The sequence below is a fragment of the Schistocerca serialis genome, chromosome 3 (assembly GCF_023864345.2).
Source record: "Schistocerca serialis cubense isolate TAMUIC-IGC-003099 chromosome 3, iqSchSeri2.2, whole genome shotgun sequence".
In the NCBI taxonomy this organism is placed as follows: domain Eukaryota; kingdom Metazoa; phylum Arthropoda; class Insecta; order Orthoptera; family Acrididae; genus Schistocerca; species Schistocerca serialis.
Genome location: NC_064640.1, coordinates 308,820,456 through 308,836,166, shown reverse-complemented (window position 1 = coordinate 308,836,166; position 15,711 = coordinate 308,820,456). Strand labels below are relative to the sequence as shown.

The window sequence follows — 15,711 nt, the reverse complement described above, 5'->3', positions numbered from 1 at the left end:
TCTGCTCTCTCATGACTACTGGGGTTGCTGATATGGAGTACCTGGCAGTACGTGGCAACACAATGTACCTTATATGAAAAAACGTATTTTTTTGGGGGTGTCCAGATAAAAATGGTTCAAATGGCTCTGAGCACTATGGAACTTAACATCTGAGGTCATCAGTCCCCTAGAACTTAGAACTATTTAAACCTAACTAACCTAAGGACATCACACACATCCATGCCCAAGGCAGGATTTGAACCTGCGACCATAGTGGTCTCGCGGTTCCAGACTGAAGCGCCTAGAACCGTTCGGCCACAGCGGCCGGCGGGTGTCCAGATACTTTTGATCAAACAATATACATTGTATCAGTGTCATCTGTAGGGTACAAATACTAAGGCAACGTGAACCAATAGTGAAACTGGATGTTTGCTCTTCTGGGGTCCTTAACTGATATGCAAGTTAAGGGGCAGCATCACTGTATCACTGTGTTACGCAATCGAACCCACATAGGTTTATACTGAATCTGCAACACATGTGTATCACAGTCTTTTTCTGGCCCTGATATAATACTACATAGGTGGCTAGCCTCTCATAAATTTAGTCATTAAATTAATTAATCAAAGTTCCCCTCCAAATATGATGATGGGAGAGGATTCTGGTGAGTGTGACTGTTTCACAGATAAATGTCATCCTAAAAATTTACTTTCACATTTATTTTCTTTGAATGCAACGCGAAACTGATCATGGATTTACACAAGGAAAAGTCATGTATATTAACGTAACCAAACATGTAAATAGTCCTCACTTGAAAGAGTTTTTGGCAAGAACCTCTTACAAAAGACACTGCATGGAATCTAGTGTGCTTCTGTACTATGAGAAGGGGGAGCAAAGAGAACAGGTGAAATGCATAACAACAATAAACAAGTGCATGATCAGATACATTACCATGATATCACCTAAGGAGACAAAGTGGTTCTACAGGCGCCACAACTGAGAAACCGCACTTCAAATATTGGGCAGCTGAAAAATCAACTGAAAGGTCAGCTGGGCTACATGAAGATGAGCTCTGCCTTGGAGACCGATCGAAGTGTAAGCGCAAAAGACTGTGTTTGTCTGGATGGCTGGTCAAGTGAAACTGTGACTGAAATTACTCTGCAGCAAGGGTAGAAATGTACATGACCAACTCCTGCATCAGAAAGGAACCAACTCCTCCTGTTCTCTTCACCCTGCATACAAAGACCCACCACTTTGCTTGTGTCAGAAGTCAGCCAATCGTCGCCAATAAACAAAGCTTTCGCGAATTATGGCTTTACAACAAATTCATCAAGACTCCCACTTCTGCACTCCATCAACCTAGGTGACAATACCATTCCTTCCCACCAATTCCCAACAATAATTGCAAACACGTGCTGATGTAACAGTCAAGCAGCCTATCGTAGCCTCCGCCAGAACTGTGTGCTAGAATCTTCCTGGTAATGGGGATCAATGGAATATGATAATTGGGGTGCGACTAGAGGCGCCAGTCTGTCAGCTGTCAGTTGAGCTTGGCGACCATTTCCCCGAAAAGTCACAGACAATAGCACAGCTGTGGCGCCAAGCTGGCACATTCCTGTACAAAATATGAAGCTTTCACAAAAAAAGTGGCCCCCAAAGTAGTGGGGCAACAGGGTACAGCCCCACATTGGATTGTTGCCAAATTTACTCAAGATGGTGGATCCATGATGGCGGCAATAGATGTCGCAATGATGTCATGATGGGAAATTTAAGTTTTGTCAGGGAAATACATCAACTGGGCTACCTCCACTAACCTAACCCCCTCCCCTCCCTACTGCCCAAAAAAAGGCGGGAAGTTCACATTTTGGCGGAAAAAATGTCACTTGGGCTACCGCCACTAACCTAAGTCATCCAACCACCATCTATTCCTTGGAATTGGTGCGAAAAGGACTCAGTCAGTGCTGGGCTGCTGGATAGGATGATCGTAAGTCTTTATCTTGTGTGCAGTGTTTATTATAGAGTTTGAGTTGTCATAGGCAGTACTTCCATCCTGTGTGTTCAGCATGAGGTACAGAGTCCAACTGACCTAGTACACAGTATTGCCTCCTGAGGGCGCTGTTGTCGCATGGCACTCTGGGTAAAAATGGTGGGAAAAGGATTCAGTCTGTGTCCAGCTGCTGGACAGAGGAAGGAGTGTACTTTATTTTTTTTTGAGTAATTTATTTAGGGATGGCTTCCATGTAGTTTGTTATGCTGATACAAAACACTCGCCCTGGCATGCGTGGGGTCACAGTGAATAGCCAACAGATTTGCAAATCTGCTCGTAAGTTACTGTAATGATGCAGTACACTGACGTACAGACAGGAAAGCAACTTGTAAATTGTCAAAATGCATGTATAACGCTCTGCAAGCAGACTTGCCAATCGTAAACTGTCGAAATAATGCATTGCACAGCCTAAAGACCTGCATAATACTCGTAAATTACCGAAATAATACAGTACACTAATGTACAGACACGCAAATAACTCGAAAATTATCAAAATAATGCAACAGACATGTTCACTACACGTAAAATTATAAAAAATAATGCATTTATTCAACCCTGCAAACATGATCACAATGCTTAAACAGCCAAAATAATATACTGCTCAAACACTCATTGCACTTAAAAACGGTTTCGAACTATCGGTAAGAAATTCGACCGCGAAGTATCAGTGGACTGTTCCCTACAGACTTCCAAAGTGGAATGATAACCGGATGCATTCTCCCTAGTGATCCTAGCGGCACAGCCCGCCCCACAGCTGCAGGTCCAGCGAGAGACGTTTACATAGCAGCTCACTCCCGCAGGTGCAACTAAAAGGTTGTCATTGTTATATTGACATCACATATCTATATAAACAAGAGCCATGTCTACCTATAGGAAAACATAAAGTGTTGCAGGAATAGTTAACAGTCGTTTTTATTGTTGTAGGAACTTTTGTGGTGTCTCAGATTGTCTGCATGGAAATTCTAGTATTAACAGGACCTGTTTACGAAAGTAGTCCAGAATAACACTGAATGCATTCTTCGTGGTGGTCCTAATGAGGCATCCTGGAAATCGTGACGTCCTGCTTTCAACATACATCTCAGAAACTGTAAACGTTGTTACCACTAAAAGCCCTCATCATGTATGTGAACGCTTGGGAAAACACCGTTAATCATAAAAGCATTCTTGTTGTTTGGAAAGAGAGCGCTGTCTAAGCACAGACGGGAAAATCAGAACAATTATGGAAATAAAATTCGAAGCACTATCCTGAAGAAGAGAAAAATACATGGAATTTTTGGTGTCCTACAGCTGCTGGAGATGTCCCAATGCCACAATGGTTGATGGCTCAAATGGCTCTGAGCACTATGGGACTTAACATCTATGGTCATCAGTCCCCTAGAACTTAGAACTACTTAAACCTAACTAACCTAAGGACAGCACACAACACCCAGCCATCACGAGGCAGAGAAAATCCCTGACCCCGCCGGGAATCGAACCCGGGAACCCGGGCGTGGGAAGCGAGAACGCTACCGCACGACCACGAGATGCGGGCACACAATGGTTGATGAGGGACAGCATCCCACCATCGATACCACGCCCCTGCCTTGCTGGAACCAGTCTGTAGAGGCTGATATGTCCCAGCACAAAGGATGTCTTGTGAATGAATGGAGCATTCTGATTGCCTCTTACTGAATTGACCTGCTAATTTACTGATGCTGCCGGTGTGAGAGCACTGTCTGCCTTTTTCTTTCTGCAGACGAGACTTTCAGTGAAAAAGCTGTTTTGTACAGATCGGCATATTTCACTGACAGTTGAACCTCGTAAAAGTGGTCTAGAGATCGTCAAATACGGTAAGACACCTCCCCAATTACACTGCTCTGCCATTGATATCGGAGCTTGAATATTTCAGCGTGACAGCGATCTCCAACCCGGCTGTATATCACGAAATACCGTATTGATGTAGTAAACACGCAACTCGTATCCTGCGCCACACAAAATCATCACTTCTGCGTCCTGCATATAGCTAGCGACCACCAGACACTCGTACATATGCCGTGAAGACTGTTGTACAAAGGCTGGATCGGTCCTCCTCGGTAGAAAGGTGTCACTGTTTCTGGCCCTGACCTTCTTGCATGCTTGCTTTCTACAGCCATCTCCAAACTCTGGGATTACAAGAACACATGTGTTTTCACGCGGTTTTCCAGAATATTATACCATTTACGCGATACTTCTCGATATGAAGCACATAGCAATATCACTTGCACAGCAGTATCGCTTGCTCAGTATGATTCCAAAGATACAGAGTGAAAATCATTTCTCTGGAAACCAAAGCTTTAGCGAGGTGCAGCGTGCTATAAACCACTGAGTAACTAGAAACTTATTCCGTCTGCGAAGATCTTTATGTGAAAACACAAAAAAAATAGAGGAAACTGATATTTCCACTCACGATTACCGATGTCGGTGATAGAACAGATTCCAAATCATCCTTATAATTTAGAAAGTCCACTAAGGAGTTTCTCATGTCTAGAGAACCAGCAAACATGTCTTCCACCCGTCTTTCACCTGCTAGATGTGTACACCACAATCGATGTCCTCTCAACCAAATAAAGGCGGGATATGTGCAGAAGCAGTCAATCGGACAATTTACATGGTAGGGAATTATGGACCAGCGCAAAAACAAGTCCGTATTGAATCTTCTCAAATTTCCATGGAGAACACACGTGATCACGAAGGCTGTCCAACACATACTGAGTATTAGTTCGCTATTCAGTCGTCTAGAGAGCGACACAGTTAGGTCAGCTACATTTCTGTATTCCAACCGGTCTTTCCATTCGGACAGCTCCTGCTGTTAGTGGGAAGTGTGAATCATTCCCACCACAGGCCACTGCCGCCACGCACCATACACCCCTAGACAGAATCGTTCTAGGAAACCAGCTATATATATGATCACTGTACTTACAATTAAATATTATGATCACAGTCTCAATTGGACGACATTTGACAATGAGCGAAATATTGGAAATACCCCGTTCTGATGGCAGTGGCTCTAGAAACAGATATCTGAACCATTCTTATGACTTGACACACTTTTTCAAGTAAAAAAAAATTTTTTTTCATTGCCTTTCATATTGCAATAATAAACATCAAACCCATACCTGGACAAACTCATTTTCTTTGCACATGTCAGAACACACACACACACACACACACACACACACACACACACACACACACACACATACCTTGCAAGCCTGATACTTCTAAGTATAATACTTCGCCAATAACTGAGTATCGGTGATACAAAACAATACTGAGCGAAGATCAGCGATCGGTGGACACATATCTCATAAATTTTTTCAATATTACTGTCACAATAGGTCTTGGTTCTACTGGTACACGCAAGTATCCATGTTAAAAGCTATACTGGCGTTAAAAACCGAGGTATTGCATTACCTCTGAATGAAGTGGTATTTACAGACAAATACTGCGAAACGGAATGTAGCGATCGCTGGAGCGTATATTTCAGACCAACAGTGCGGTTACACGTCGCCAACGATGCAACCTCGTAATAAAATCACCGAATTTAGTAAGTGATTCAGCTAAGGAATGTGATATGATGCCAGTATTTGCAACTCCTCACACCAACGCTAAATTTTTCTCCAGGGTTTGTCACGCATTCTATCTCGATGCGATGTCAGAGGTTCTGGAATATACCCACTGGGTTATAGGCGATGGTTGATTGAGGAGGATCACATACAGTAGATGCTGTGCTGATTGAGGTCATAAGAAATGCACACTAGCTTTTTAGATCTGTCGAGTTAAACTCTCCGGTAGAAATTCTGTCTGCGATTTGGAATAAAGTCTTTCCATTCAACCACATACCTGTGTGGGGTCCTATGGAGAACTCTTTTAATTATTACAGCCACTAGTGAGTCAAATTTCTGGCACTCTCATATCTCAAAACGTGTCAGCTTTTTTGAACCTATCTGCTACAGTAAAGTTTTAGATAGTCCCTATGCATCTTGTAACTACCCCTCACACTCTGCGCTGCCACCCTGCAGCTTTGTGCATGTGATCCTTCCAGTTTTAGTCGGAACTGAGCATAAGTCGAAGAGAGCTATATCTTTCACATTCTGCAGCCCGTGTAGAAATAGGCTGAGCTGAGTTAGTGCGACAGGACCATCTTTTGACCATTCGATGGAAATGGGAACATGTTGTCGTAGCTCCACCAACAGTGTACAGTGTGTAAGGTCAAAGCCAAAGGAAACCCGCTGCTGCAACACGAAGTAGTATGCTGACAGTATGAACCGTTACAGTGATGTTTCTTATTGGGAAAATTAGGAAGACTCAACATCATACAGGTACTGCAGTCTGAAGCAGATCCGCGTCCCTCAGGGTCCATTCATGTCTATCACCTCAACATTGTATCATCGTTCTTCCGTCACTGCAATATTGCCGCATCTATCATCGCCATCTTGAATAAATTTGGCAACAATGCAACGTGGGTCCGCACCCCTGTTCCCCACAACTCCCCCAGCTATTGTAACAATAGCGAGTGTCTGTACTTCTGGACCCTTATACCTAATATCGAAAGAGAAAACCACTACTCCCCCAGCCATTGTAACAATAACGAGTATCCATTGCTCTGGCCCCTTAGACCTAATATCAAAAGAGAAAACCGCCAGTCAGGGATCAGAACTCTGTCCACAATTCTCTGGGACTGGATGTCCCCCCAACCCCCCATCCACTCACCACCACCCAACCCCTGCTATTGTGAGCAGTTGGCCTCCGCACAGCCCAAAAGTTGCTGCTCGCCTCATACATGAAATGAACAGAATTACGATATGCATGCATCCTAGTCCTGATCATGTACATACCAGTACATAGCATCTGATTACCTACTTTTCATGACAGTGTAATACAATAGTAAACTGACAATAATTTGGATGTATCAAATTCAGATCTTAGAAATGCAAATAGGCTGATGTGATGGCCCTTAATACACTCCTGGCCATTAAAATTGCTACATGAAGAAGAAATGCAGCTGATAAATGGGTATTCATTGGACAAATATATTATACTAGAACTGACATGCGAGTACATTTTCACGCTATTTGGGTGCATAGATCCTGAGAAATCAGTACCCAGAACAACACTTCTGGCCGTAATAACAGCCTTGATATGCCTGGGCATTGAGTCAAACAGAGCTTGGATGGCGTGTACAGGTACAGCTGCCCATGCAGCTTCAACACGATACCACAGTTCATCAAGAGCAGTGACTGGTGTACTGTGATGAGCCATTTGCTCGGCTACCATTGACCAGATGTTTTCAATAGGTGAGAGATCTGGAGAATTTGCTGGCCAAGGCAACAGTCGAACATTTTCTGTATCCAGAAAGGCCCATACAGGACCTGCAACATGCGGTCGTGCATTATCCTGCCGAAATGTAGGGTTTCGCAGGGATCGAATGAAGGGTAGAGCCACGGGTCATAACAAATCTGAAGTGTAATGTCCACTGTTCAAAGTGCCGTCAATACGAACAAGAGGTGACCGAGACGTGTAACCAGTGGCACCCCATACCATCACGCCGGGTGATACGCCAGTATGGCCATGACGAATACACGCTTCCAATGTGCGTTCACCACGATGTCGCCAAACAGGGATGCGACCATCATGATGCTGTAAACAGAACCTGGATTCATTCGAAAAAACGACGTTTTGCCATTCGTGCACCCAGGTTCGTCGTTGAGTACACTATCGCAGGCCCTCCTGTCTGTGATGCAGCGTCAAGGGTAACTGCAGCCATGGTCTCCGAGCTGATAGTCCATGCTGCTGCAAACGTCGAACTGTTCGTGCAGATGGTTGTTGTCTTGCAAACGTCCCCATCTGTTGACTCAGGGACCGAGACGTGGCTGCACGATCCATTACAGCCATGCAGATAAGATGCCTGTCATCTCGACTGCTAGTGATACGAGGCCATTGGGATCCAGCACGGCATTCCGTATTACCCTCCTGAACCCACTGATTCCATATTCTGCTAACAGTCATTGGATCTCGACCAACGCGATCAGCAATGTCGCGATACGATAAACCGCAATCGCGATAGGCTACAATCCAATCTTTATCAGAGTCGGAAACGTGATGGTACGTATTTCTCCTCCTTACACGAGGCATCACAACAACGTTTGACCAGGCAACGCCGGTCAACTGTTGTTTGTGTATGAGAAATCAGTTGGAAACTTTCCTCATGTCAGCACATTGTAGGTGGCACCACCTGCGCCAACCTTGTGTGAATGCTCTGTAAAGCTAATCATTTACATATCACAGCATCTTCTTCCTGTCGATTAAATTTCGTATCAGCTTTGTGGTGTAGGAATTTTAATAGCCAGTAGTGTAAGTGTATGAAGGGGTCATAGGGCCTAACATCTTGCATTTTTTTGTTGCTAGTAGAAAAAGGGTCAGTTTTTTTCACAAAGTTCGTGCATAGGATCTATAAGATACATTAGTATCAGATTTCTAAAAGAAGATTTTTGTGGCTCCTTGGTTAATTCAAAGAGAGTTTAATTCTTGCATACAAAGTCATTGATGATCAAAAGCCTTTTCAGAGCTGAATGCAAAGACAATACACTTTCTTAAGAGAGAGTACTTTACAGATTCAAAACAGTTTGTTGCTTTTGAAGGGTGGGTATGATAAGTATGGATGTATGGAAAATTGTGTGCAGGTAAGTGCAGTAACACTCATATACTGCTGCAATCAAATTAAACTTTATTAGCATAAATATCAGACACCAAAAAATAAACATGAGCTTAAGCAACATATCATGAACGGACTGAACCAAGAAAAAACAAAGATATAAAAGCACACTTTTTGTTCCTTAGCCTCTGATTTCAGATGCAACATAAAGCTTTGCACATTGTTGCCCCACTGTGACCCCCCTCCAGCGTGGAACACTGTTGGTAGGTAAGGTGCAGACCATTATTCCTGCAGGTACACTCTGGTAGAATGGGGTCCATTGGGCCCAGCCACAATGAGAGTCATGAGTCGTCTTCTCTCTTCTGAGGAGAAGAGCTAAGCTGAAATCCATTGGGTAGCGTATCGATGATAGATATGAGACCCTCTTGCAGAAGAGCTAAGACCTTCATCTCACTCTTGATCCTGAAGCTCCTATGCCAGCTACAGCTGCTGAATGGAAACTGTTGAGGGCTTGCCATTCAGTAATATTCTGAAAGTATGATCATCATAGTGTCATCACACAACATGATGTGCCCAGGTCCTTCAATGCATTGTGGACAAATATTCACTGCATTTCATGCGCCTGAGGAGGGAGTGTGTGGACTTGGACGATATGTTTTTCACTCTTGTTACTGACGCTGGTAACTCACAGTCCACTAGAAGCAGGGACAGAATCAAAAAACGAGCTGACAGAAACAGACATTCACCATACAGAATTTCCGCCAATCATGACAGCAAATCTTCTTTGTAGACAGTACTCACACCCAGCAATACCTGTGGCAGAGCTTCTGTCCACTGTGTGGAATGGCACATGAGGGCAGCCTTAAGCATGTGGTGCCAAGGTTCATCGAAGGTTGTGTGCCATACTTCAAAACTGTTTGACATTGCACAATTAGCATAATTCTGTGGACAGGTTGGACTAGAACTGTTGGCCCTAGCCAGTGGTTATCAACATGGGGCAGCCGAAACGTGCAATTCACATTTATAGAAGGCCAAGAACAGTTGTTCCGGCTGTCATATCCACAACTGGAACTGCTTCCACACAGCATGTCACTTTGTCAGCTATGGCTGACAGTGTGTAGTGGAAACTGTGTGATTCTGACAGGGGTATCACTAGATCCAGGTGGATATGCTGTAGTCTTCCTTTATGAATTTCGTATTTTCTGTGTTGCAGAAAGGCGGTATGCTCAACCTTGCTATGCTGGTAGTCGATGCGAATATTGGTCGACTTTCTGCAGTCAACCTTAACGTTGGGCCATCCAGAATGCTTCGTGAATAACTTGTGGTAGGGAGGATGGCGAGGCCTGTCAAGTTATTTGCATTATCTAGAATACCTCTGTGCAACTATTATGGGACCAGCATATTCTATACTGTGAGGTATCGCACCATAGATTCAAGTCTATACCAGGAATCTATACTGGTTCCACAGTTTACTCGGTGTTACTGTCCATTGAGGGTGCTGTTCTCTGTTGATCCATCCTTTTGTTCCTTAACCATTTCACTAGTCTATCATGGCACTGAACGTGTTAATAGAAGTCAGAAAGTCGACAAACACACTGTTGGCACCATTAATGTGCCATAGTGAATTGGCAAATGTAATCCAGATGACGGAAGCAGGTATGAGTCCAGTTCTTACTGGGGTTGCATATCGCATGTGCCTGTGATCTGTGAATATACTTAGTGGGCATCCCTATATGTCCTCATGGAAATGTTTTAACAGTCGACTACGGCAACTTAAGATGGGTTGAATTCTTACTAAGGTAGCATTCAATGACTAGTCCATATTCAAAGTCATTGAGCTCTTCTGATCAACTCATTATACTCTACTTACCACACAATACTTCTTGTTTCCCTTTATACTGCTGAGTCTATTTCTCATTATATATAGTGGTCAATTTTGCGTTACATGGGGGTGTCCATATACTTTTGATCATATAGTGTAGACTACTTTGGAAATAAATTTGATGCTGCCAGTCATAACCCAACCTCATTTGTTACGACTTGGTGATTTTCCATGAAAAGAATTTGACCAGATGTTTTGGCCTTCTACTGTTTGTTTCAGGGCTGTCCTGATTGCAGTTTCGCTACCATCAGCTGTTGTGGACAGTTGTGCTGAAGGTGAAGGGTGTGCCAAAATAGCAGTGCTGTGATGGCAGTCTTTGATAGTGTAAAATGCATGTTGCATCTCTGAGGTCCACTGCAGAGGCAGTTTACTCTATTTTTACCTGCCAAAGCATTAGTTAGAGGGGCTTCAATCTCTGCAGCATGAGGAATGTTGTTCGCAGTTGCCAATGAAGTCCTTACTGGTTTGCAGTCAACTATTCTGAATTGGTGTAAAACTTCTCTGATATAACCACTTTGATGACTGCCTGTCTTTGAACAAGAGGACGTATCACAGTTTTCCTAAACCCAGTCTCTTCATGAATGTTGACTTGTGAATAATTTCCTTTGCTGCTTCAGCGAGGCTCATGTACTCATCTTCTTATTCTTTGGTTGACTCATTTTTCCTATAAATAATGCACAAAGATGGAGTTAAAAAATGTTGCATATTTGAACAGTGCCTATTGCATATTTTGTATCTTACAAGCATAGGTAAATTAGTATGATATGCCAAGACAATACTAACAATGAGGTATATATTGATATAAAAATACCAAAAATATTTTAATAAGCCTATTTAAATAAAATTAGCCTAGTGTAATGTAGGACAGAACAGTAATATTGATGTTTTTGTATCAGTTTTTAGAAGTGGCCAAAACAGGATACATATATGTCTCCACTTACGGCCACATGCATGGCCATAACACGGAACCAGGGCTAAATATGGATCTGTTAATGGCCACATACTTTTGATAACATGTTTTTAGGCTGAGCGATATAAAACTTAAAAGAAATGAAACTTTAATGTCTTATCTTACCTCTGAACAGATTAAGTTTCTTCTGATGTTTTATTTAAACATGTAAAATACAAAAAACCAGATCATGTGTTGCTTAAAGAAAACTTCTGCAAAACCCAGCTTCTGCAACACTGATCATTTCACAAAATGGTGTCTCCAAACAAAAACAGACAAAAGAATGATTATGTAGAGAAATGAATAGAGCCTTTCACCAAGTTTATTATAATCTATAGTAGAACTGGCTGGTATTCCAGAGAAGCTTAAAAATTAACCTTCGACATCAAGGTGGCCATAAGTGGGGTAGTGGCCAAAACTAGAGCCTTCACCCTATATGTTATACATCATATAATACTACAGTTAATTTTCCATATATCTGAGCAAAACGAGTTATTGTGTGTCCATGTTTATCTCATCTAGGCATTGCATCTTTCCCTTAACTTCAGTATGCTTTACAATAAAATTTGTATGAAAAGTTTTCTGCGTAAATTACCTATTCTACAGCTAATGCTTGTGTAACCCAATGTGCCATTCAGGTGAGTTTACTGGTGTGTCAATATAATTGTCAGGTTTGGTTTGAAAGGGGTTCTTGAAATATATTCCCACATAAATTTTTATCTATTCTCGGTTGCAAAATATATTACACACTGTCAGTGCCATTTCAATGCAAAGATTTTAAATCTGCAACACAGTTGCAGCATACCTCAGAAATTTAATTTTAGTTGCTTCAACCAATGACAATTACGGATCAAGTCTTGCACTGCCCTGTTTTGTGTATTAACCCGTTGGCTGGCATGAAGGTGCCGGTGGTCACAGCAGATTGCTCTGCTGGTAACAACCAGGTATCAGCAATTTTACACTTTAATCTTACCGAGGAAAAATATTTACTTATATTTGATATCCCTTACCATTTCAAGACAATTTTTCGGTTTGCGGTATTTGTATTTAAATGACTACAAAGTTATTCATGAATTCAGTTTTAGATACATATTTAACATAGTATATTTAACTGTGTAAAGGATAATTCCTGAAACAGTAATTAGCATTCTAGCTGTATCTTTTTAGCCAAGGCTGTACAGATGCATATACTTCACACTAGTTCCTAAACGACTGCTTAACACATTGACTACCATGCTGCTGACAGCAGAGCAGCACACTTAATGCTGTATTCCAGACCTAATCATGTCAGGGCCAAGAAATGCAGAAGATAATCTCTCAAGGAGTACTATATTCTAATAATGTAAACTTATAACTAAAAAGGCCATTTCCAATTACGTCTACCAAGCAAATTATGCTTTGAGTCAGTGATTTCTTTTGCCATAACTGACTAGTGAACACGCATGCCATAGGATGGTGAATATTTATACTTTGCCTGTGAGAAGCAGCTATGCACATAGTCCAATTTATGTTGAAATTATCACCTGGGTATTTTAATTAAATTTGGTCTACTATAAGCAACATGATAAAGGAATCAAAAGAAACACACACACACACACACACACACACACACACACACACACACACACACACACACACACACACTGAATTAATTTCTTTATTAACAATGCTCGGATTTCCACATCACCATAGAGGTACCAAGCTTGATGCGCTACTCGTTTTTTTACATGGCGAGTTTCCCCAGTAGGCCTATAAACCATGAAACAGACAAAAAGCTACTTCTCGCTGTCTTCTCTTCTTTGGATTTTCACTTCAGAAACTGAAACATCCATTACAAAAACAGATTACATCACTCACAAATCTGGATTCAGTCATTGAAATTCATACCTATTTTACTGTAAAAAAATACTGACTGTGATGAATGATGTAATTTTGAACATTCAAAAGTTTTCAAATGTGCAGGCTACTGACGTTAGAATACAGTTACTACACACTTTTTGATCAGGAAAAAGTTACGATGATTGCAACTTAAATACCGAAGCCATTTGTTATGAGAATACGCCATTACCACAAATAATAGATGCATTGAAATAAACTTTACTGGGTAACATAATGCATCAGAATACTATAGGCAGAAAGAATGAAATTTCTGTAGATTTACCATACACTTTACTTTTCTTGAGCATTATAAGATTACTAACGGAAGTTACTTACCGTCCATTATCTGGAATATAAACTATCCCACCTCCTCTGCAAACATCTGCTTTTGCAGCAAGTATTATCAATTTTTTTCCGTGATTGAAAAGCTTTAACGCACACAAATCACAATATCCGCCATTATACACACACACCCACAATGCATTAGCATGTCATGTTCAAAGAATATCCGCGTTTCGAAAACTACCAGCGATATTGGCTAGCGTGAGAGACGACGTCATGTCATGATGTGACGTCATGATTCCTCGGGGCCCGCGAGACGCTTCTCTTTTACGACCAGCGATATTGGCTAGCGTGAGAGACGACGTCATGTCATGATGTGACGTCATGATTCCTCGGGGCCCGCGAGACGCTTCTTATTAGACTGTGATACATACGTCATCTTTAGCCGTTACTTGCATAACACTTCTGTCTGCAACCATTAAATTCTGCGTTTCTGTCACATGTATGAACACTTTTGGATCGTTGGAAATGTTGATGTGCAACCACTGCCTATGCGCCAAAAGATGTTGGGAGTCACAAAACTTGGTTGCAGGCACATTCATGGTGAAACACCGATGAGTTTCGTCGACATTGTTTGCAGCCTGCACACTTAGTTTCTTCTTGGGGAAAAAGAGAAACACCCATCTTCTCTGTATCCCTTCTTGTTACAGAAGCTGCATTTGTAAGCTTATTTTCTCCTTTTTTTGTTTTGATTTTTGTTCCGATAAATCAAGTCTCCTTTTGCTTTTCTGTTTACTGCTAGCCATGCTTTATGTGCAGCTTCTGGAATAGCGAGCACTTCACCTTCACCAGTCCAAGCAGGCTGCGATATGTCTACAGATACCTAGTCTCAAGTGTCGTTTTTGATGAGCAGTGCTTCGACAGACATAATCATCGCGTTGCAGCGTTTGTTATCGAACACTCTGTGCAACAGACACATGTGCCGTATTATTCGTGTTGACGAACTTGTTTACTTACGTATTTTTAGCTTACGAATTTAAGTTTTCGTCTAATCGAAAAATGTGGTTTTCGCCGATTGCGTAACCTGGGCTCATAGCCTGCTCGGATGTGGTCTGACAATACAGCTACGACATATAGGCCTAATTACTGAACAACTTTATTTGGACCGGTAACTCACTGTATCGAGAATAACACAGAACTAAGAACCACAAACTTTAAAACATATCCATAGCGACATTTGCAAACACCAATGATATTATATGGCGGTAACATGGAAATTTCACCAAATTTATTTCCTAAGTAGTCTACACTATCTGACCAAAAAAAAAAAAAAAAAAAGTGCATGGACATCCCTGTCAATATGTTTACATGGGCTCTCCAAACTGGATTGCATAAACCGACTTCCCAAATAAAATAGCTCTGAGCACTATCTGAGGTCATCAGTCCCCTAGAACTTAGAACTACTTAAACCTAACTAACCTAAGGACATCACACACAGCCATGCCCGAGGCAGGATTGGAACCTGCGACCGTAGCGGTCGCGCGGCTCCAGACTGAAGCGCCTAGAACCGTTCGGCCACAATAGCGGGCAAACCGATTTCCCAATACCGCTTTTGGTTGGTCATGTAAACACTCCAAAATTCATTCTGGAAATTCGCTTCTTGCAGCTGGTTTTCCACTTCCGTGGGCGATTTTCGCTACCACGTAAACGCACAGCCGTTTTGAAACGAACTTGGGCTGTCAGGTTACGACTTAAAAAAAAAAAAAATTCGACTAATACAGGTGGAGTGACTTTTTGCACTGTGAAGGAGAAGTAGAAATATTACACTGAGCATGAAGCTGTCAATTTCTCATATTTAATTGAATGTAAATAGCAACTGTGCTGATTAAATCAAAAAATTGGAGCAACTGGTTTCCAGATGCCATATTTGGCTACGCTTCAAACATTACCATGTAAATACGACAACGAAAAACGGTTTCTGAAATTCGGCTTTCGTCTTGCAGAAGATGAGTCGCAAGTAAACG

At 41.9% G+C, this 15,711-nt stretch overlaps 1 protein-coding gene across 2 annotated transcripts in view; it reads left to right on the top strand.

The window, feature by feature from the left end:
* Positions 1-15,711, top strand: part of LOC126470105 (glutamate receptor ionotropic, kainate 2-like) — a 522,028-nt gene that overhangs the window by 137,841 nt on the left and 368,476 nt on the right. The window contains exon 1 of one of the 2 annotated variants that reach the window (XM_050097681.1): positions 10,835-10,853. The exons of the other annotated variant lie outside the window; for it this stretch is intronic. The gene's annotated coding sequence lies outside the window, so the exon portion shown is untranslated. Of the gene's footprint in view, positions 1-10,834; positions 10,854-15,711 lie in introns of those variants that run through there. 2 annotated transcript variants of the gene reach the window in all.